Source organism: Arvicanthis niloticus, chromosome 6 (assembly GCF_011762505.2).
Source record: "Arvicanthis niloticus isolate mArvNil1 chromosome 6, mArvNil1.pat.X, whole genome shotgun sequence".
NCBI lineage: Eukaryota > Metazoa > Chordata > Mammalia > Rodentia > Muridae > Arvicanthis > Arvicanthis niloticus.
The window spans coordinates 42,117,716-42,140,377 of record NC_047663.1 but is presented as its reverse complement, the minus strand read 5'-3'; the positions used below and the strand labels follow the sequence as shown (position 1 = coordinate 42,140,377).

Sequence of the window (22,662 nt, the reverse complement as noted above, 5' to 3'; positions counted from 1 at the left end):
GGAGCGGGATTTGGACAGTGACCATGAAGGAGTGAGCTGCTCCAGAGTTCTTAAGCTATATAAGGACACTGCATGCCCAATGTAAGCACAGGCCCTCCCTCCCGCCCACCCTTCCTTCCTTCTTTCCCCCTCCCTTTATTCCTTCCCCTCTTTCTTCTCTCATCAATTCAACAAGACAATCTATGCCATGTGTTTTAAGGATGAGCAAATTCTGACCCCCACTCTCATGGAACACATCTATAACCCAATAGATCCAGTGAGGAAAAAAGAAAAAAATGTGTCCTCTAAAGGGGAGTATGAGACAGCTTGAGTGTGTGTGTGTGTGTGTGTGTGTGTGTGTGGCTACTGAGGGGCCGGAGCAAAGAACCTATTGGGTGGATATCTCAGAGGAGTTAGGCTTGGGTTTCCCAGGGGCCTAGGCTATCCACACAGCTGTCCTGCCAACAACCTCTCTGTCCTTCAGGAGACTTTTTGTCTACCAGAGTCTGCCAGGCACCTTCTGTCATGGTAAGCCAGCAGATGGACAATGGTTCATCCAGCCAGTGAGCATGTCCAGATCTCTCACTCTTAGAGAGAATGGCCATGAGAGTTGGACTCCTCCAGCTGCACCCTGCTACACAATGCTGTCCAGCTTCCTGCCTGCCCTTTCCAACGTGTGGCCTGCCGGAGCAGTCTTAGCTTCCACTCATGACCAGGAAGGGTAAGTTTGGGTTTTCATAGGCAAAGCTTTATCGAGGGTCATAGAATAGAGTCTCCTGAGAACCCACCCTCCAATTCCAGGCATGGCCGGGGCTGCTCAGTTCTTCAGGCCAGCTGCCTCTGTGTAGCTCTCACACACAGGGTCCTCGGCACGTTCGTTCCCTTTTAAGCAAGCTGGAGTGTAGCCCTGGCAGGCCTCACAGGGAGGAAATGCCAGTCGAATTTCTGTCAGCCTGGCTCAGCCTCCCCAGGGACCCTCAGGCAGCCCTAATGTTTCCTCTGAGGCGTGTCAGTGGTGTGGGCCTGGCCAGCCAGGGTGGGCCTCGGGCAGGGCCTGTGACTCAGGGCTAGTCAGACTGAGGCAGGATGTCAGCGCTATTCATTAGGCTACAGGGAATCTCACTCTTCTATTTATAGGCAATGCAACTGCTGGCCCAGCCTGACTAAAGGAAATGGTCAGTAGTGCTAGCACATGAGGGGAATAGGAACCAAGGCAGAGAGGCTGCACGTCATCCTCTAGTCGGCCTCTGTAGGAGGAGGGGGACTTCCAGACGAGGACTGGCTCTTCCATGTCAGAAAGGCCAGTGTTAGGTCAGGCCAGGGCGATGAGCCTGTATGGCCACACAAGTCATCAGCTGAATAACACACAGTGGTAGACATTAGGTGGCTTGTTCATGAGCAGGACGAGGACCTTCTAGACCAGTGATTATCAGCCTTCCCGATGCTGTGACCCGTTAATACAGTTCCCAACCATAAAATTACGTCATTGCTACTTCATAACTATAATTTTACTACTGTTAAGAATCATAATGTAAATATCTGATATGCAGGACATTTGACCCCAAAGGGGTCAAGCCCACAGGCTAAGAATTGTTCTAGCATCCGATGCCTGATAACCTAGAGAACTCACTCTGTTTGTGAATTGGATCCTAGGTTGCCCCCCTGTCACAGACCCTGCTCTTTCGAGACATCTTGCCTATATCCAGGCAAACCGATTGTTCTTAGGAAACTTCCTGATGACTTGAGAACTGTCACATGAAGTCTCTTTGTTTTGCAATACCTCTCTCTCTCTCTCTCTCTCTCTCTCTCTCTCTCTCTCTCTCTCTCTCTGTATGTGTGTGTGCATGTATAAGCTTCTGTAATGTGGGGGTACTGGTGGTTGTGTGCACACATGCATATGGAGGCCAGATGTGCCATTTCTCTAGAGCCATTCACATGCTTTAAGACAGGGTTTCACCACATAGCCCTGGCTGGCCCAGAACACACTACGTAGACCAGCTCTACAGAAGCTCACCAGGTAGGCTATGCAGGCTGGCTGGCTGGTGAGTCTCGGGGACTTGTCTGTCTCTGCCTCTCCAGTGCTAGGATTACAAATGTATGTGACATGGGTACAGGGGATCATGCTTGTGTAGCGAATGTTTCACTGACAGAGCTGTGTCAGCGGCCCCTCACAACTGCCCTTTTAATGTAAGTCCACCTAAACAGAGATCAAAACTGACTCAGAACTGAAGTTCAGCTTGCTTGGGGCCTTGCCTGACTTTGGGCACACGTACACATATTTCCTAAGGATAAGTGCGTCAAACAGGAGCTGCTGGTATGAGGGACGTTGTGAGGGACCAAGTGCCGTGACCTTGGCTGTTGCTCATTTGATGTCGTAGCCCGGTAGCTGTGTCTACACAGCTGGTCTCAGCTCTTATCTGAGCCTGCGGCTCATTTTTGCTGGGCTAGATTCTTGAGGTCTAGGAGGGAGAGTCTCACCCCTCTGTGACTCAAGCCCCCACGTAGAGCCTGGCATGTACTGGGAGCTCAGCAGAGTCCCCCCACCCCCCGCCCCCATGCCCAGGTAGCCTCAAGAGGCTCCTCCATTCTCTGAAATGAGGAGTCGGGCTGCTAGGCAGGGAGCCAATCTGGGAGCTCTGACCTTCTGTCCTCATGCCCTTCTGGTGGGACACAATTAACTAAGTGGCAGACACTTGCAACAGGCCTACTGGGGCCAGTCCAGTTGAAACCATCCAAGAGCCACTGGGAAAACTGGAAATCTGACCTCTTCAGCAGGAAAATGTGGGAGGAGGTGCAGGTCTTCCTTTGTCTTTTGTGGGGTAGGCTCAGTCCCAATTTCCTGTGTGAGATATGGAAGTGACTAATTGGGGCTACAGTACCACCCACTAGTCCCCTATTCCTGTCTGCTGACCAAGGGTCAGGGAACCCCTCCCTGCTCTACCATGCCAACTTTGAGGACAGCTGAAGAACTCAGAGACTTGTTCCCAAGCAGGGGCGATGAGAAGACAGGGGACAGTGGCAGAGAGAATCAGGGTTAGCACAAAGTAGTCTTACTGTTGTGGCACTTCCCTGAGAAGGGCGTCTCCCAGCTCTCTGAGTGCTCCCTGCCTCTCTTCCAGAATCTATCCGACCTTCCAGTCACCGTCTCCCCCTTCCTCTCGAACCCATGCACATCTCTTCCTGGAGGAGCTGCCAGCCTCAGGGCCCTTTGGGTCTTGCAAAGCTTGCACACATGGCAGTCCCAGTGCCAAATGCATTCTCGTCTGCACAGACATGTTGAGAACACAAAGGGGATGTCATGGGGCTGGGGCTGGCTCTGAAAGGCTCCTCAAGGGAAGGAGGCGGAGAAGGAGACAATAAAAAGAGAAGAGAGATCCTCAGGGGTGAAGCTGAGCATGGAGCTGCTCTGGCAGGGGGCACCCCAGAATGCTGCGGGGAGCAGTCAGTGCCAAAGTTGTGTGGACATATCTCCAGGCAAATGTGTAATACTAGGCTGGGCAGTGGTGGCGCACGCCTTTAATCCCAGCACTTGGGAGGCAGAGGCAGGCAGATTTCTGAGTTCGAGGCCAGTCTGGTCTACAGAGTGAGTTCCAGGACAGCCAGGGCTACACAGAGAAACCCTGTCTACAAAAAACAAACAAACAAACAAAATGTAATACTGAACTCAAAGCTGGTACTAAGGGTTCTAGCCAGGAGACTGTTTCAAAGGCTGCCTGAGGAAGCAGGGGTATGGAGGGGCTGAAGGGACAAAGAGGCAGACAGCATAGTCTTCCCTGTGAGTGTGGCTATGAGCTTGAAGGACTGGTGGAGAGAGCTACGGTGGGACACTGACTGGCCTTCCTAACCTTACCACGGCCGACCCATGCTGGAGAGGCTGACCAGAGCAAGGAGAGGGAAAACCTTTGAGGTGGGGCCAGAGTCCAGGCCTAGAGACCTTGTGCCTGTACCAGCTGGAAAGGTATACAGTGACATCATTTTCATGTACTCAACACAAGGTAAACAGGGTGGAAAAACCCAAACTGCCCTCCCCTCACTAGATAGCTGGCTGATAGCTGGTTAACAGCCCATTTCTTGGGATTCTGCTTTACTGGAGTAAAATGAGTCAAAAAGCTTCCCCCGCCTGTGTAGAGCAAGCCCCTGGTCCCTGGACTGGCTGTGTAGAGCGAGCCCCTGGTCCCTGGACTGGCTGCAGGTTTGTCGGAGGCTCTGATCAACCCTTGGAGTTTACAGAGCTTGGTCTGCTGAGGGCCAGGTACCTGGCTAAGAGTGTGCCTGGCTAAGAGCCAGAGCAAGTGTGCACAGGGGTTAGATGTCGGTGACCAGGTGGCTGAGACTTCTGGAGTGGGAGAAAGAAGTTACCAGAGGGAGATTAACATACATACATATTTAATCATGAGCTAGGAAAATCCTGGAATCCTGCAAAGCACCTGGGGGACCAGTCCAGTGTGATCCTTGATTCTGCAGAATCGAGGCCCAGAAAAATCAAACAACTTATCTAGAGTCAACTGGGGAAGAAGCAAGAGCCATACGGACACAGAACAGCGACATGTTCTGAGAGAGACACCAAGACCTTCTGATGAGTGTACTGAGAACCCAGAGTGTTCAGGAACAGAGGAATAAAGTAGGCCTGACACAGAAAGACAAACATCAAAGGTTTCCTCTCATATGCCGAGCTTAGAATAAATATAGACATAGATATAAACATAGATGAAGAGAAGGAGATGAGGGGATAGAGGAATAAAGAGAGTAGATAAGAGACAAGAGGGTGGATGTGCACAAAGTACATGATCTACACTCATGAAAATCCCATAATGAAACTGACCATTTTTATAATAAATGCATGCTATGAAAACAAGAATCGAGGGCCAGCAAGATGGCTTAGCAGGTAAAGGAGCTTGCTGCCAAACTGAGGTTTGATTCCCGAGTCCTGCGTGGTCAAAGAGGAGAACTGACTTCTGCTAGTTGTCCTCTGGCCCCCACATTCTTGCTGTGGTTTGTGTGTGCACCCACATAAAGAATCAGAAAAAACATGATCTCAATAGTCCAGCCTTTTTTCTTTTTCTTGTCACCCAAGCATACACATGTGGGTTCTGTCAAAGGGCAAAGGCACAAAGCAAAACCAATTCTCACCAGCTGGGTCCCCAGTGTTTGCTTTTCACCTAGAAGCAGAGGACCATGCCATTGAAGAGCAGACTACTATGGCAGCTTCCAGTATGCATGCGCCCTGAGTACTACTTCCGGGCATGCACCGTGAGCACTTGGCTCCTTCTCGCCTTCCCTGAGGGGTTCCGTGCTTTCCAGATAGAGGACTCAACCCAGGAAGATCCTCTACCCACAATTAAGTCCCGCCAGGAACCTCAGGATTTCAGTCAGAGGCTTTTACCTGAAAAACACTTGAAAAAAATCTGGGAGTATTTGTTCTCTGCCTTAAAAAATGCCCACCATGAACAATACTGCTTCCCCTTTCTTATGTCAGTTTAGAAAAACACAAACAAGATGAAAGAAAGTTGTCCCTGAAGCCTCAGGGGAGATCCCAACTCTCCTTGGGTCTCAGTTTACGCATGGGTGTTGAACCATAACTAACCCTTATTAATCTGTGACTTGAATGACCATTTTAATATGATGCCAAAGCTATCTATCGTATTCCAGGCTCCCTGTCTTCTAGGTTCTAATCCCGTGAATCTTTTTTTTTTTTTTTTTTAGAGCCTCTGAGATAGTCTGTGTACCTTAGGGGTATATGATAGCTGAATAATGAGACCCCCAAAGATGCTTGCTTGCATGTAATCCCCAGAGCCTACAAACATGTTCCCAGCTGTGGTTGTATTACAAGGTGTTACAACAGCCCCTGGCAAAAGCAACTCAAGAAAAATGTGGGCTCACAATTTGAGGGGACACGGTCCATCAAGGAGGGGAAAGGATAATGGCTAGAGCTTGATGCAGCTGCTCACACTGACTCTGAATTCAGGAAGCAGAGAGAGATGGATGACAGTCACAGCTTTTTTTTTTTTTTTTTTTTTTTTTTTTTTTTTTTTTTTAGCTTTTAGTCTCTTTTACTCCAAAGCCACAGTCTATGGCAGGCATGGTGCTGTCTGTATTCAGGGTAGGTATTCCTCCTCAGGGAAATCTCTGGAAACTCCCTCACACACATAGCCTGCCATGCAGCTCCGACACGATTCTAAATACAGTTAGTTAAGTTGACAATGAAGACTGACTGTCAAGCAGTCAGATAGGATTAAAGTAAGAGGCTCAGGGTGGGCAGTGTGCTCATCTTTTTATCATTGGGACAAAGGTCCTGATGTAAACTACATAAAAGGAGGAGGGATTTATTTTGGCCCTCGGTGTTATAAGAGTCAGTAATGGTAAGCCCATTGCTATAGAGGCCGTGGTTGGGTAGAACATGGCACTGGGCACCATGAAGTAGAGGAAATTGCTCAACTCATGATAGACAGGAAGTAAAGAAGGACCCAGAAAGGGGTGAGGAACAAGGAATGCCACTCAAAGGCACCTCTACTGTCTTAGTTAGGATTGTTCTTACTGTATCACTATGACCAAAATTAACTATGGGTAGAAAGGGTTCATTTGGCATATCTGGCCACAGTCATTTGGTATGACTTGCATATCCCAAGTCACAGTCCACCAAGGCTGGAGACAAACCAGGCAGGAACCTGTATGTGCTGAAGCGGAGGCCATGGAGGAGTGCTGCTCACTGGTTTGCTCAGCCTGCTCTCTTACAGAACCCAAGACCAGCCCAGAAGTGGCCCTACTTACAATGGGCTGGACCCTTCTGCAATGATGACTAATTAAGAAAATGCCCTATTGATTCGCCTAAAGCCAGATTCACAAGATCTGGCTTTAGGCGAATCTTTCCCAGTTGGGGTTCCCTCCTCTCAGATGACACTAAGCTTGTTTCAAGCTGACATAAAACTAGCCAGCACACCCAGTGAGACAGTTCCTCTAGAAGGACCCACCTTCCCGTTTCTATCACCCTGCAGTAATGCCTTCAAATCAGGAATCCACCCAGGGACTTACCCACCAGGTAGGTCAGTCAGAGCCCCAAGATCCAGTCACCGCCTGGAAGCTAGTTGGCAGATAGCCAAGCCTTTAACCTACTAGGCATTCAGGAGACACTTTGTATACAAGCCACAGTAGGAGAGGCTGAGGGATCAGAGGTAGGAATGTTAACCAGACAGAAGCGGACAGGGGTGTGTAAGTGCAGACCCCTACTAACCAGCATGGGGCCAGCTCAGAGGGCACACCTAGCCAGCCCAGGCAAGTCTTACCTGGACCTGTGAAATGGGTCTATGGCTGTTTGTAAGCCCCAACTCTTCTTGGCTTTGACTCCAATCTTGACACTCCCGGACCTTCCCACATCCCAGACCTGTCTTCTGGCCCCTTCTCACTCAGCAGTGTTCACTAGCTGCTTCCCTGCCCCAGCCTTTCTGGAGAAAGCCCTGGCAACAGTTGGCTCTGCAGGGGGCTTGAGCAGTTTTCACTAAAAGACTTGAAGCTTTCATGTAACCACTTGTGTGTTCCCTAGGGAAAAGAACTAAGAAAAGGAAACAAAGGGGGAGGGGGAAACATTAAAAACAAGCAACAATAATTATAATATCACCCAAAACACATCAGCCTCTAATCCTAGCTTGAGATACAAATCCAAGAATTCACTATTAGCGTGGTGGTGAGGTGTATCTGACATGCCAGTTATGAGTTACTATTGAACGCTGTGTATGTATTTTCTTTAAAATTTTGTTACATTTTATTTATCCCTTCATTTTTGTGTATGCGTATGTGTGGGGATGCATACATGAATAGGGTATGCAGGTCAGAGAACAACTTGGATCCGTTCTCTCGTAATCAGACTCAGGCCCTCAGCCTTGGTGGCAGGCACCTTCATCTCCTGAGCCACTCTGCCAGCCCAGACTGATTCTGTTTTACACAATCACATCACCAGTCAGCTCCAACACAGCCTCTCTTGCTCAGGTCCTGCTTTTGGCATCAATGTTTGTATGTCCACAGTCCCTCTCCTCTCAGCTATATTGTCTCTGTGCGTGTATGGTATATTGTATATGTGTGTGTAAGATATGCACAACCATGCCTGGCTTGAGCTTGCTATATTTTATGAAGTTGAATTTAATTGTGTTACTTGCAGCTTTGTAAATACTTTTTTTTTTTTTTTAACCCACTGAGGTGGTTTGAATATGCTTGGCCCATGGGAAGTGGCCCTACTACACACAGGAGGTGTGGCCTTGTTGGAGGAAGTGTGTCACTGTGTAGGCAGGCTTTGAGGACTGCTGGTGCTCAAGTGTCACCCAGTGTGAAAGAGATTGCCTCTTCCTGGTTATCTGCAGATCAAGATGGAGAACTCTCAGTTCCTCCAGCACCATGTCTGCCTGGATGCTGCCATGCTTCCTGCCATTATGGACTGAACCTCTGAAAGTGTAAGCCAGCCCCACTTAAATGTCCTTTGTAAAAGTTGCCTTGGTCATGGTGTCTCTTCACAGCAGTGAAACCCAAACTAAGATACTCACCTCTCCATCTAAATCAAGAAGGCACGCCCCTAAAAACAAGGGTGCTGGGCCATCATACACATATTTTTGGGGAACTCCTGGTGCATGGTTATGGATTGCTCTCAAGTCCAGACCCACTTCTTTCATGTTCCAGGCTGTCCAGTTGTTTCTGCGTTAGCTCAAGGACAGCTCGATACAAGTGGTGAGCCTGTGATTTCTAATTCCCTAGGTTACTTCTCTCCATTAAAATGTATGAATGAGAAAAGACTCTAATTTTCACATTTTCCAATGCCAAGTATTTCCTCACCCTATGTTCTGACACGTCAGACTATTGATGTATTTGTTTGAGACAAGGTCTGGCCTTGAACTCATGGCGATCTTCCTCATGCCTCAGCCTTCCAAGTATTAAGATCTCGTATGTGTGCCACAGTATCCAGCTTGTTATTCCTGGTTCTTTTTTGGTTATTTGAAAAGTGGAGCCGGGCGGTAGTGGTGCATGCCTTTAATCCCAGCACTCAGGAGGCAGAGGCAGGTGGATTTCTGAGTTCGAGGCCAGTCTGGTCTACAGAGTGAGTTCCAGGACAGCCAGGACTACACAGAGAAACCCTGTCTCGAAAAACAAAACAAAACAAAACAAAACAACAACAACAACAAAAAAGTGGATTAGAGGCTGATTTCCTTGTAGACTAGAGTAAGATGTTCCTGTTACTGGGTAGAGCCAAAGACAAAGCAATATCTCTGTGCCTCAGTTTACTCATCTGTAAAGTAAAGGTATTGTCAGTACTTTGCAGAGCTTGATGTGGGCAGGGGGAACACTGCTGGGATCTGACATGGGCTGAGATATTTGTATCTTATCTTTTAAAAATGCCTTGTACATGCTAGGCAGGCGCTGAACCACTGGGATACATCTTCAGCACCATGCATCTTCCAGTTTTGGTCTCTGCCTACCTAGGGCCCAGGAATATAAAGCAGATCTCCTGCCTCACACCCCACTGCACTCTTACTCCTGCCTAGGCTCTGTGCTCACATTTCCAGCTGCCCAAGGCTGATTGGCTCCCTAGGAACAGCTCCCAAGAATTCCACCTTAAAAGGTCCTTGAGCTCTCAGAAGGACAAGCACACAAGAGAACAGAACATTAGAGCAAATAGCTCGTCGAAAACAGACAAATACTCTTCATTTCATCCTTCTCTCTCTGCTCCACTTTGTCTCCTTGCCGTTCCCTTTTCTTATGTGAGCTGGGCCTGGGGACGGTATTATTCTTATGCATTCTTGAGATGGATTTATGTAATAATCTGGAGACTAAAGAAGCAAAGGCAAGCGTCAGGGAGATGGACAAAAATCTCTGTACCAACTCCAGGAGTTTGAGTCCTGGTGCCTCCTCTCCCCCCACCCTCAGAGCTGACTGGCCTCCTTCATGGGTTTTCCAGTCTGAGTCCCACATTCATTCCCTAAGGATCGGACCCACTGGAGGTCAAAGGACCACATGGTCCTGAATCAGATTTCTTTTTCAACTTAGCTACCACGCTAGGCTCCTGGAGCTTTCAAAAGCCCTCATACCCAGTTAGGTCAGAACTCCGGTCATCTTGGGTAATAGAATCCTGAACTACACAGGACCAAGAGGCCAGTGCGCTCACCTGGCTTTGCTCACTAGCTCTCTCTATACCCACGATGGACTAGTCCAGTTGGAAAATGGTTTCTGTCCTTGTATCAGTCTGATGAATGGACACAGGGCTGCCTGAGTCACAAGGCTGAGGCCACAGGGCCTGGAACTGAACTGCAAAGGATGTACTTGATTGATGGTGGCTGCTAGCGGGACAGTTGAGAGTGCATTGGCCTCTGTGTCAACATATAGATCACAACTCAAGGGATGGAGATTGAAAATAGCCAGGCACCTACCTGGCTTGGAAGAGGTCTACTAAAAAAAAAAAAAAAAAAAAAAAAAAAAAAATTCCCAAGGAAGGTTGCTGGCCTTGTGGATGCAACAGTTCTAGCAGATGCCCTGGGAACAGGACTTCTCTCCACTGAAGTGAAGGGCCTTGGAAACACAGGCCTCGGTGGTGGATGAGCAATTTGGATGGAAGGCCTCAGCCAGCCTCAGCTCTTCCCATGCCAGAGAAAGGCAGTGAGCGGGGCAGGTTCACAATAGAATGGGGAGAAGGATATACTGGGTGAAGGCCAGGCTTATGTGTGGTTTCTTCCTCTCCTTTGTCCTCCTCTGGGGAGATGAACAACTGTCCACACACTCTGCAGGATGCTAAGACAACTTATGACTCTGAAAATGCTTAAGTACCCCACCCTCCCCCACCCCCGTTACTCCCAACCACTGTCTCCGAAGCAGCCATGGACAGCCCGTCCACAGCTAGGGCCTGTGCTCCTCTTTTGCATTCATTCACATTTTCACATGCTTCAACTAGAGAGAAAGGACCTTAGCTCTCTTCTGTCACGTCCTTGAGGCACAGCCCCTTGGGATGGAAACCCAGCTTTTCCTGAGCTGGAATACTGATGATGGGAGCTCTGTCTCTCTGGCTCCTCTCCCAGGAGGTAGACATAGGGTCTTTTAAGCCACTGCCATGTGCCCTTGAAACAGGGTCTTGCTAAGCAGCCCAGGCTGACCTTGAACTCATGATTCTCTTGCCCTAGCCTCTGAGTACCGGGATTATAGATATGCACCACCATGCCTGGCTCCACCTGTCATCATTCTTCTCCTCTTCTTCCTCCTTCTCTTCCTCCTTCTTTTCTTCTTTCTCCTCTTCTTCCCCTTCTCCCCCCCCCCCTTTTTTTTTTTCAAGACAGGGTTTCTCTGTATAGCCCTGGCTGCCCTGGAACTCACTCTGTAGACCAGGCTGGCCTCGAACTCAGAAATCTGCCTGCCCCTGCCTCCCAAATGCTGGGATTAAAGGCGTGCACCACCACTGCCTAGGCTTCTTCCTCCTTTTTTTAAGACAGGGTCTCATATAGCCCAGGTTGCCCTTAACTCACCATGTGGTCAAGGATGGCCTTGAGCTTCTCATTGCCCCACCTCTGCCTCCCAAGTGCTGGGATTAGAGGTCTCTGACACTCCATCCAGTTTCCATCTTACTCTCTATGAGGGACGCATTACTTGGCTGGCTCAACTTCCATCTCTGCTACTCACTAGCTCTGCGACTGGGGCTAAGTGCTAGATGCTCCATGTGCCTATTCTCCATCTAAACAGCATGCAACTGGGAATGGGATTGCTGTTCCAGGTCCAATCATGTTGTAGGTAAGGGAGATAAAATGGAGTCACACCTCTCTGGAGGGAGTCTGAGAAGATCAGGTAAAATCACATATAATATTGTACTTTTAAGAATCTACCTCCAAGTCACAATGGCAAAAAGGTACACTAGGTGTACACACAAAGCTATTTGTTAGAGCATCATTTGTAATAACAAAATCTAAAAGCCACCCAATGTCCACAAATCAGGGTCTGGTTCAAGAAATTATGGTTCAGTACACAATGGGGTATTTTGAAGTTGCCAAAGTGAGTGAAGGGTGATTCTCATACTGATGGGGTGGTGTATGAAAATCCCAAGTGAAAGGCAGACAGAAGTATGTACATGCATTTGTGTGAACACACAAGTATACATATACACCCATGCTCACCCACATGCACATACACACACACACACACACACACACACACACACGAACATAAGATTGTTTGAGTTGGAAGGGCCTTCTCAAAAACATATAGGAGAGGAAGAAAACAGAATGATGGCAAAAGTAGGGTGGAGATGTTTGTGAAGGTGGTTCCAACATCTTTTTGAAACCTTCCAAACACAACTTTAAAGAACACTTGTTCTGGGCTGGCAAGATGGCTTAGTGGCTCAAAGAATCTTGTTGCCAAGATTGATGACCTGAGTTTCAACCCCAGGATCCACATGGTGGAATAAAAGAACTGATTCCTTCAAGTTGTCCTCTAACCTCCACATGCATGCCATTGTTGCACTCACACACACACACACACACACACACACACACGCGTGTGTGCGTGTGTGTGTGTGAACATGTGTGTGTGTGGACGTGTGTGTGTGTGTGTGTGTGTGTGTGTGTGTGTAAATCATTTTTTGAGGGCTTGCTGCTTTAATCTCACTCTGGTAAATGGATTTCACAGAGTAGAGCCACCACTGACCCAAGGCCTGACCTGGTTCTTAGGTGACAAACAGGGAGCCTTTTCTTGTTTCCTGTTAGCTGGTTGGCATCTAGTGGGTCCGCCCTGACGGATGCACAATCCTGCCATTGAGCTTCTAGCTCTGACCTTGTTCTCTCAGCTCTGGCTTGGGAGGACTTGACTCTCCTCACAGAGGACCAACCTCCAACTTGACCCTCAGGTTCTTTACAGCATGTTCTGGAGAAGGCAATTGGGAACCCTGGCCCTGTCTCTGCCTTTCCAGGCCCCAGGCCCACGAGGACACTAGAATCCCACCTATCAGAAGGTCCATACTTTACTCTCCATGTGTTGTATAAGAGGATATTTGCTCTGGTCCACTGGCTGTATGCTTCTCTTCTTCTTCTTCCTTCTCTGCCACCTTTACTCCCCTACACACACACACACAGTCACATAGGTAACTCACAAGGCCAGCCTTGTTTTCTTCTTCCAATCTACAGAAACACAGATGCCATGGATTGAGCTTCTGTACTCTGGATTGTGAGGACACCCTACAAATGACAGAGCCAAGATCCTATGTGCCTGATAATTCTATGACATCATATCACACTAGTGCAAGGTTATCAACTTCTGAACTTCATAAGAGAAATAAAGTATAAGAAAAATAAACTTCTGTTTAAACTATTATTTTATTATTTAACAACCACAGACAAACAAAAACCAAGGTTCTGGGCATGATGGTGCACATCTTTAATCCCAGCACTTGAGAGGCAGAAGCAAAAGAATCTCTGTGAGTTCAAGGCCAACCTATTCTACACACCGAGTTCCAGGGTAGCTAGGGCTAAATAGTGAGACATTGTCTCAAAAACAAAACACAATTCAAAAAAAGTAAACGGTTAATCTCAATGGGTAAATCTTCACCCAATAGCAGTCTAGAGGCATGTCTGTGCAGCCCCACTGCAGGGGACTCTGCGTGCTGCTGGTCACTTGAAGTATGCCAAATCAATTGTACAGCTTCTTCCCAGAGCTGACCCGTGTCAGTTCTGTTCACGTTTCATTGGCCTAAATTGGTCACAAGGCCAGACAGGGTAATGAGGTAAGGACACACAACCCTCTTGGGGGAAGACAGGAAATACTTGAACATAATAATACAATTTGCCCAAATGGTTATAAACCCAAGGGAGTGAAGTGGTTGTTTGATGCCTCACAAACCAGAGGAGGCAGAGTTAAAGTCTGGGATGGATCCATTGGGCTCTAAGGCTTCTCTTCCCTCCTCACCAAAGAGGCACTCGCACCAACTGGTTACTTAATGGGTCCCAAAGAGGTGTGTATTGGGAAGTCAGGTTCACCCTGTTTGCAGGGTATATCCCCTTCCGGTACTCTTTCCACTTTCTTCATTTGTGTGAGTGTGTGTGTGAGTGTGTGTGTGTGTGTGTGTGTGTGCCTGTATGTGTGCGTGCACACTCACTCATGCTCGTGTGTGTTTGTGTGTGTGTGGTGCACATGTGTGTAGACCCCAGGAGTCAACCTCAGCTGTTGGTCCTCAGGCATCACCCCACCCGCCTTGTATTTGAGACAGGGTCTCTCACTGGCTTAGAGCTGGATGCTGTAGCCTGGCTGGCCAGCAAGTCCCAGGAGTCCTCTTGTTTTGCCAGCCTTGCACCACTATGCCTGGGTCTTTTTTGGATTCTGGGGATCGAATGCAGGTCCTCACAGTTACACAGCACACACTTTACTCACTGAGTTAAATCCCCAGCTCCCTTGCACACTTGCCTTAGGAGTGGCAATCACAATGGTCCCAGCTATTCCCCTCTTCCCATTTTTAAAAAAATTAAAAAAAAAAAAAAAATTTATTTTAAATTTTGCATGTATGTGTGTATCTCTGTGGGTATGTGCAAGCAAGTAGCCTGAGGAGGCCAGAAGAGAGAGCATTGGATCCCTGGAGCTGGAGTAACAGGCAGCAAGAAACAGAACTCTATGGCTTCTGTCTTAGGATTGCATTGCTATAGAGAGACACCATGACCAAGGTAACTCTCATAAAAGACAACATTTAATTGGGGCTGGCTTACAGTTTCAGAGATTCAGTCCATTATCATCATAGAAGGAAGCATGGCAGCATCCAGGCAGACACGGTGCCTGGAAGAAACTTAGTGTTCTGCAGCTTGATCCGACTGCAGCTAGGAGAGACGGACTCATCCACACTGGGCAGAGCTTGAGCCGTCAAAGCCCACCCCCACAGTGCCGCACTTCCTCCAACAAGGACACACCCATTCCAACAAGGCCACACCTCCTAATCGTAGCGTTTCCCATGGGCCAAGCACATTTAAACCACCACAGACTCTACAAGAGTGAAAAGCTCTTTTAACCACGGAGCTAATTTCTCCAGGTACCCCTACATTTTACAAAGCAGTGTGGGGACACACGTGTGCCATGGTATTCATGTGGAGGTTAGAGGGCAGATCTGAGGAGTTCATTCTCTTCTTTCAGAAGGGTTGCAGAGATTAAACTTGGGCAGTCAGACATACACTGGGAATGTTTTGTCAGCTGAGCAATCCCGCTGGCCCTTCTCCGTGTTTGAGGTTAGCATTTACTACTTCAGTGGAGAATAGGAAATGAGGCTGCTCCAACCTAGGATTAATATCCAGCCCACGAGGGATGCAGATTGTGCCTAGCACGCACAAGGGTACTTCAGCAAGTAAAGCAGAGAATGTGGTTTAAATGGCCAGTGGGGTCATTTGGGGACCTTTCAATGAATTCATTGATTTTTAAGGACACTGGCCAAAATGGAGAAGCAGACACAGTCCATGCAGCGTGCAAGAGCCTCGGCCTTCAAGTGTTTTTGCTTGTGAGCTGTTTTTGTTTCTTCATTGCCCAGGCCGTGAATTTGATTTTCCGAATCAAACTCGCAAGGCAGGTTTTTAACATTCCAGTTTGTGTAGTGTTTTAAATCTTAGAACACTTTTGTTGTTCTGACAGTCTCACTCTGTAACCCCATCTGGCCTTGACTTTGTGGTTTTCCTGCCTCAGTCTTTGGTACACTAGGATCATAAGTATGCACCAGCATGCCTGGAGTCAGAAAGCATCTTTGTGTGACAAGATCTCACATATCCTAAGCTGCTTTGAAACATGCTATGTAGCAAAGAGTGGTCTTGAATTTAACAGCTCTGCCTCTGAATGTTAAGCTTACCGGTGTGTCCCGCTATGCCTGACTTCAGAGATCTTTTAATACCCTCACTGTATCTCCTCAAAAATTTCTTTTCCATTTTTTTTGTTATAACTTTATTGTATAATTCTTCCATCAGTTCACTAAGAGATTTGTTTGATTAGGAAAACGAGTTTCTGGGCTGGGGAAGTGGCTTTGTGGGTAAAGTGATTATAGCACAAGCCTGGTATCAGATATGGGACTGGAGAGATGGCTTCGTCTTTAACAGCACTTGCTGCTCTTGCAAAAGTCCCCAGCTCAGTTCCCAGCACCCACAAGATGGCTCACAACTGTCTGTAACTCCAGTTCCTGGGGGATCCGACTCCTTTTTGACCTGCATGGGTACCAGCATACACATGGTTTACAAACTTTCCTCCAGGGCAACTGTCAGCACTTAAAAATAAAAATAAATAAATCTTGAGGGAAATAAAAAAAGTCTGATATGGAGGCTAGCACCTGTGGTTCTGCGGTGAGATGGGAAGGGGAAACTGAGGGAGAACTGACCAGAAACTAGTGTATGCAGTACCTGTAGCCACATACATGAAAGAGCTGGCTTCAAAACAAGGTGTAGGGAGAGGACTGACTCCCCCAAGCAGGTCCTCTGATTTCCACATGAATGCCATGGTACACGTGTGCCCTACTAACACACATATTTATACATACATGTATACCCATACAATAAGTAAATAACCAAACAAATCTTTCAAAAAGAAAAATGGCCCTCAAGCAGATTAAAACATAATATGACTGAATGAGACAGATTCAATGCAAAAAAAAAAAAAAGAACCCTAGAACCACACATGCATACATACACATATACTTACACACAAAAACACATACACAGACACACACATATGCATACATACACATATATACACACATACATATACATATATAATATATACACACATCACACACATACATAATATACAATATATACACATATACACATACACACATCACACACACACATGCACACATGCACGCACGTACACATACACAGAGGCCAAAAAAAGGGCCCCAATTGAAGAGAAGAACAAGAACACCTAAAAGAAAGTATTTGCAAACAAACAGATAAGGTTCACATTCAGAATACACTTTCAAATTTGAAAATTCTTTCAAATAGGAAAGGGGGAAAAAAGCACACAAACAAAAAGAAAACTGGGTAAAAGATTCATAAGCACTTTACAGAACGGTGCATACAAACGACCAGCTAGGAACTGTAAAGACCTTTGGTGTGGCTACTCATGATGGAACAGATGAAGAAAAGACAGCAAGATAGAATTACACAGCCAACAGACAATAAAGAAAGAAAGACCCCTAGAACCACACATGCATACACACAATACCCAAGTTAAAAACAACCCTGGTGGCCCCAGGAACGGGATGGATAAATATATTTGGCACATTTAGATGATGGGTCAGGTATAACCACAGGAAGCAAGTAGAGGACTCTCACATTGTGATGCAGACCAACATACAAAAGTGTGTTGTTCTTTTTCTTTAAGATGGGGGTCTCCCCTCATTGTATAACACACTCTTTACCAACTAGCTATACCCTCAGTTCCTAGAACAACATTTTAAAATTTCTTTTTGAAATATAGCATAGGCACACAAGAGGAAAGATGAAAGCCATATCTCTGTGAGTTAGCATAAAGCAACTTTCCCCATCCATAAACAATCAAGGAAGAGAAACAGAGCTAGCCTGCTGCCTCTGCCTGCTCACCCCTCCCCATGGCTGGTCTTAATGCCAATCATTTCCTTATCTTATTTATTTTATGTGTATGGGTGTCTGGTCTGCATGTATATCTGCGCACCACATGTGTGCAGTGCCCACAGAAACCAGAAGAGAGCATTGGATCTCTTGGGACTAGAGTTACAGACGGTTTGAGCTGCCAGATGGGAGCTGAGAGGTGAATCCCTGCCCTCCTCAGCCTCCTACTTCCTTGTCTGTCTTCCTGGTTTTACCCACTAAGAATCTATCCCTAAGTGTAGTCCAGTTTCATCTTGTTTTGAGCTTCACATGCATGAGATTTAAGCACACGCAGCAAGCTGGGCGAGTGGTGGGCTGCTCGGTTCTTGTTTTGCTTCTGCTTTCAGAATTATTAGCCTGAAGAAGACGATCATAAAGATGGGATTAAAGCCCAAGGTGAATGAAGAAATGAGTCCTCGTGATCAGAGATGTGTCAACAGTGCGAGTTTAAAAATTACATTTGAGCAGGGCAGTGGTGGCGCACGCCTTTAATCCCAGCACTTGGGAGGCAGAGGCAGGCAGATTTCTGAGTTCGAGGCCAGCCTGGTCTACAGAGTGAGTTCCAGGACAGCCAGGACTACACAGAGAAACCATGACTCGAAAAAACAAAACAAATTACATCTGTGCATGTGTGTGCACATGGATGTGTGTGTGCACGGATGTGAACGCACATGTGTGCCATGGCATGCACGTGTGCAGGTCACAGGATGACTCACAGGAGTCGATGCTCTCTTTCCACCACATAGGTCCCAGAAATTGAACTCTGCTTGTCAGGCTTGGTGGAAAGGGTCTGGTCCCACTGGGTCATCCCACTGGGCCCCAGATCAGCAGTTTTGTAAAGGGAATCACAAATTCCCCAGAACAGAACCTGTGATAGATTGAATATGCTTGGCCCAGGGAGTGGCACTATTATGAGGTGTGGCCTTGTTGGAGTAGTTATGACACTGGGCATAGGTTTAAGACCTTCATCCTAGCTGCCTGGACGCCAGTCTTCCATTAGCAGCCTTTAGATGGTAGTGTAAAACTCTCAGTTCCCCCTGCACCATGCCTGCCTGGATTCTGCCAAGCTCCAACCTTGGTAATAATGGGCTGAACCTCTGAACCTGTAAGCCAGCCCCAATTAAATGCTGTCCTTTATAAAACTTGCATTGGTCATGGCATCTGTTCACAGCAGTAAACCCCTAACTAATACAGTACCCAAAGCCGTGTATAAGCTAGGGGAGCATTTCTTTAGTGGGCAGGGCTTACTTGGAGCCTTCCCAGATTTCACACATGTGTAGACCAGAGGGCTGAGCACACCAAGCATGGTTTGAACTAGAGTACAAGTGAGGACCTTTATAAACTTGACATAGTTCAATAATTCTTCTGGAAGAATGGTGGACAGTTGTTACAAATGGGAATTGTTCCAAATGGAAATTCATCTGGGGCCTGCTGATGTTTCGATGGGAAAGGACCTCTGCCTTCAAAGCTAGTGTCAGTTGGTGAGGACAGGGCAGGTGAGGCTGCAGTAAGGGCACAGCCCCAGTTGCAGTGGCTTCGGGCAGAAGGCCTGCTTGCTGTTCCTGGTGTCAGCCCCAGTACATTGCAGCTAGAGGCTCTGCCCTACCTTGTCCTGGGCCCCAGGCCGAGGAAATGTAGTCTTTATCTGGAGTGTGGCCTGACATTACAGTGAAGGGAAAGAGTGTAATGAGTCATAGGTTGGCTCTAAAAGTGTCATCTAGGAATGACAAACCAAGTGTCACACTTCATTTCAGAGATGGTGGGCAAGTGCCTCTGTTCCCTAGGGTGGGGGTGAGGGGCATGACAAGGAGCCAGTAGTTCATGGCAGCTGGCACCACTGGACACCAGACACTGTCTGCGAGGCAGAGAGCACGTGACACAAAGCTCACCTACAGAAGCTCTGGGCAAGAAGATGTTAAGCAGGACTTCAGTCCTATGGCATCTGACTGTAGTCCCAAGAGCCAGTCAGAGTCCTCCATCAGCCCAGCCTGTGGCTAGGACTGGAAACGAGGGAAGCAGATGTTGGCTGCAGGCAGGATTCTTTTTCCACATCCGCTCCTCCAAGGCCCTTGTCTCTCTTCACTTCCTATTTTCCTCTTTCCTGGTCTTCATGGGTTTAAGGCACAGAAATCAAGTACAGACTCTCACTTGTTCCAGAAACACATTATGCAGAGAAACCACCCCAATATCTCACAACAGAGGGGGAGTTGCCAGCGTGACCATATAAACAGTCTGTTTCAGCTATTTAAGTAACTATAAGTAAGCATCTTAAGTAACTATAAGTAAGCATGGAAGAGGAAGAGGAGGAAGAAGAGAAGAAGAAGAGGAAGAGGAGAAGGAAGAGGAGGAAGAAGAGGAGGAAGAGGAGATCAAAAAGCCAGGAAACCAGTGTCAAGATTAGGTGGTATTAAGGACTAGTCTCATGCTTTTAAACCTAGCATTATATCTGTAAATTCCAGGACAGCCAGGGCTACACAGAGAAACCCTGCCTGGGGGGGGGGGGTCAGGACTAAGGCAACATATTTACAGGCCAAGGTAGTAACTGGCATGTCCCTCAGAGCTACAGTGTGTGGAAACAGTGGTGCAGAAACCTGCCCCTCACATCCTGTCACCTGCACGGACCTCCCAGAAGCCCCTGGTTGAAGCTCCCATATCATAACCAGGATCTGGCAGGCCAGAGGGACCATGGTCTCCAACACGAGGAGGCTTTGAATGCATACATGCACACACACATACACGCATGCACATGCACCGTTCCCGTCCATTGCTTTGTCTCTCTACTCCCCAAACTCTGACCCTTATGACAATGCTACCCACCCTGATGAGCAGCACACACTGCGAGGGTTCCGATGCAATCTCTGTGTCACCCTGAAAGATCTTAAGGGAGATCCTTGTTCTTGCCTGGGTGGCCCTGGGTTTGAGATACTGTATCACAGACTTGTGTTGAGATACTAGTTAAAATTCAATAGAGAAGGTCCGGAGTGGAGCCTGCCAAGAGGAGGCAGCCAGCAAATGCTGAGCCTCTAGCCTCTGGATCTCACAGAAGAGCCTGCAAGCCGCCAGAGTGTCTCTGTAGATGACTAGCTTCGGAAAACTCAGGGTAAACAAGGGTAGGCTGAACACCTGTAGGTGCTGTGATTGGAGTCACCAGTCCAAGCAGGTGTTTAGGTAAGCAATTCAAAATACAACAAAGTAAAGCTTCTGACCAATAACACAACAGGGCTTATTTAGTCATATTAACATGGGGTAGGGTAGAGGTGGAGTAGGGTGGAATGCATTCCTCATAGAGGAGGGAGCTACATGGGAGACATGAGCAGACCTAGAAGAGATCCAGAACAGCGGTCTAGAAAAGGATGCGGGTGCAGAAACACCTGGACAAGTTCATTTCTCTTCCATCCACTGAGCTCCTGGGAGCTCGAGGTGGATGGAGGAGAGATGGCCTTCAGGGTAAGCCAGACACTTCGCCAAAGAAACCAGCCTGGTCCGGATCCATTCTGTAACACAGGACACAGAGCAGGATGTCCCAAACAAAGCCATGTGCCCAGCAGCTGCCCCTCTGTGGATGTCTTAATGCTTCCTGTGTGGGACGCTCTTCTGCTTCCTCCTCCTCCCCTGATTATCATCCACCGTTTTCTAACTTTACACTGTTTACTTATTAGCCTATTCAACTTAGGTCCCTAAAGGGATTCAGAAAACGTCATTTCAAATATGCCCCTCCGCCACAGTGACTGTTTTTTTAGCTAAAAGAAACTGAGAACAGGCTTTCCGGCAGTGACGACCGACCTCCCTACAAGAACACGCCTCTCACAAAGGATCTTCTTCATCCCTCTCCAGAGGAGGAGAAGAGGAAACACAAGAAAAAGCGCCTGGTGCAGAGCCCCAGTTCCCACTTTATGGATGGGAAATGCCCAGGATGCTATAAAATCACCATGGTCTTTAGCCATGCACAAACAGTAGTCTTGTGTGTTGGCTGCTCCACTGTCCTGTCAGCCTACAGGTGGAAAAGCAAGGCTGACAGAAGGGTGCTCCTTCAGGAGGAAGCAGCACTGAAAGCGCCTGATTGAAGATGAGTGGGAATCTTCCCAATAAACACATTTTGGAGAAAGAAAGAAAGAAAGGAAGGAAGGAAGGAAGGAAGGAAGGAAGGAAGGAAGGAAGGAAGAAAGAAAGAAAGACAGACAGACAGACAGACAGACTGAAAAGAGATTCAGAAAGTTCTTTTCCTCCTCCTCCATCTAAAAGAAAGCCTTCATTTACCTTGTTGTATGGGAAATTCATATTTGTAAAGATAATTTTCATTAATAAAGTTACCCAAACCTCATCACAGGACACTTCTATTTGCTTAACATGACAATATTATTCACCAGAAGGCCTTCCATTGCTCTCTCTCACACACGTATCTCCACATCCCTGGCCATCCACAAACCCCTATCCCTTTCATGAATGGGTAGCACCTCAAACTTCAATCACCTGGCCAGTTCTTTGAGTCTGGGTTTCTGCAGGTCTCCTATTGAGTATACATGTAGCTGAAATGCTTTCTCTGTGTGCATCTGTCTTATGTTACTGTAATTTAAAAGGCAGCCAAAAGACTGGGGGTGGTAGAAAAAGAAGCAAAGTTTCCCTCCATGTCTCTAGGAGGAAGAAGTTGATATTTTCTCCCTACAATCAGCTGGCAATTTCAGAAATTCTTGCTAATTTCCCCAGTTAGGGAAGAACCTTCTAAACCTAGTGTCAAAGGGAGAGGTCTGGTAAGGTGGCTCAGTGAATGAAGCACTTGCTGTACACACCTGACCACCTGTGTTCCTTGGTTATCACAGGAAGGAGAGAGACGCAACTCCTGAAAGTTGTCCTCTGACCGCCAAGTGTGCTGGAGCATCTATGTTTGTGTACCCACAATAACAGTAACAATGATCTTAATTAAAGTAACAGGAGAGAAAACTCAGAGGAATACACAGGTGAGTTTCCTCTTGCATACTACACAGTTTCTGACCCCTGACACAGGACACAAACAAACAGCCTAGGCTGACGGTAGAGCTGACTGTCTGAGGGCAGATGTGCAGGGAACATATCCAACTGAGAATGCTCTCAGGTGCAA

The 22,662-nt window shown here is 47.3% G+C and overlaps 1 long non-coding RNA gene and 1 pseudogene across 2 annotated transcripts in view; one reads left to right on the top strand and one right to left on the bottom strand.

The window, feature by feature from the left end:
• LOC143442734 (uncharacterized) overlaps positions 1-22,662 on the bottom strand; it is a 39,358-nt gene that overhangs the window by 10,972 nt on the left and 5,724 nt on the right. The gene's annotated exons all lie outside the window — the stretch shown is intronic.
• Positions 14,713-21,952, top strand: LOC143442733 (small ribosomal subunit protein eS27-like pseudogene; annotated as a pseudogene).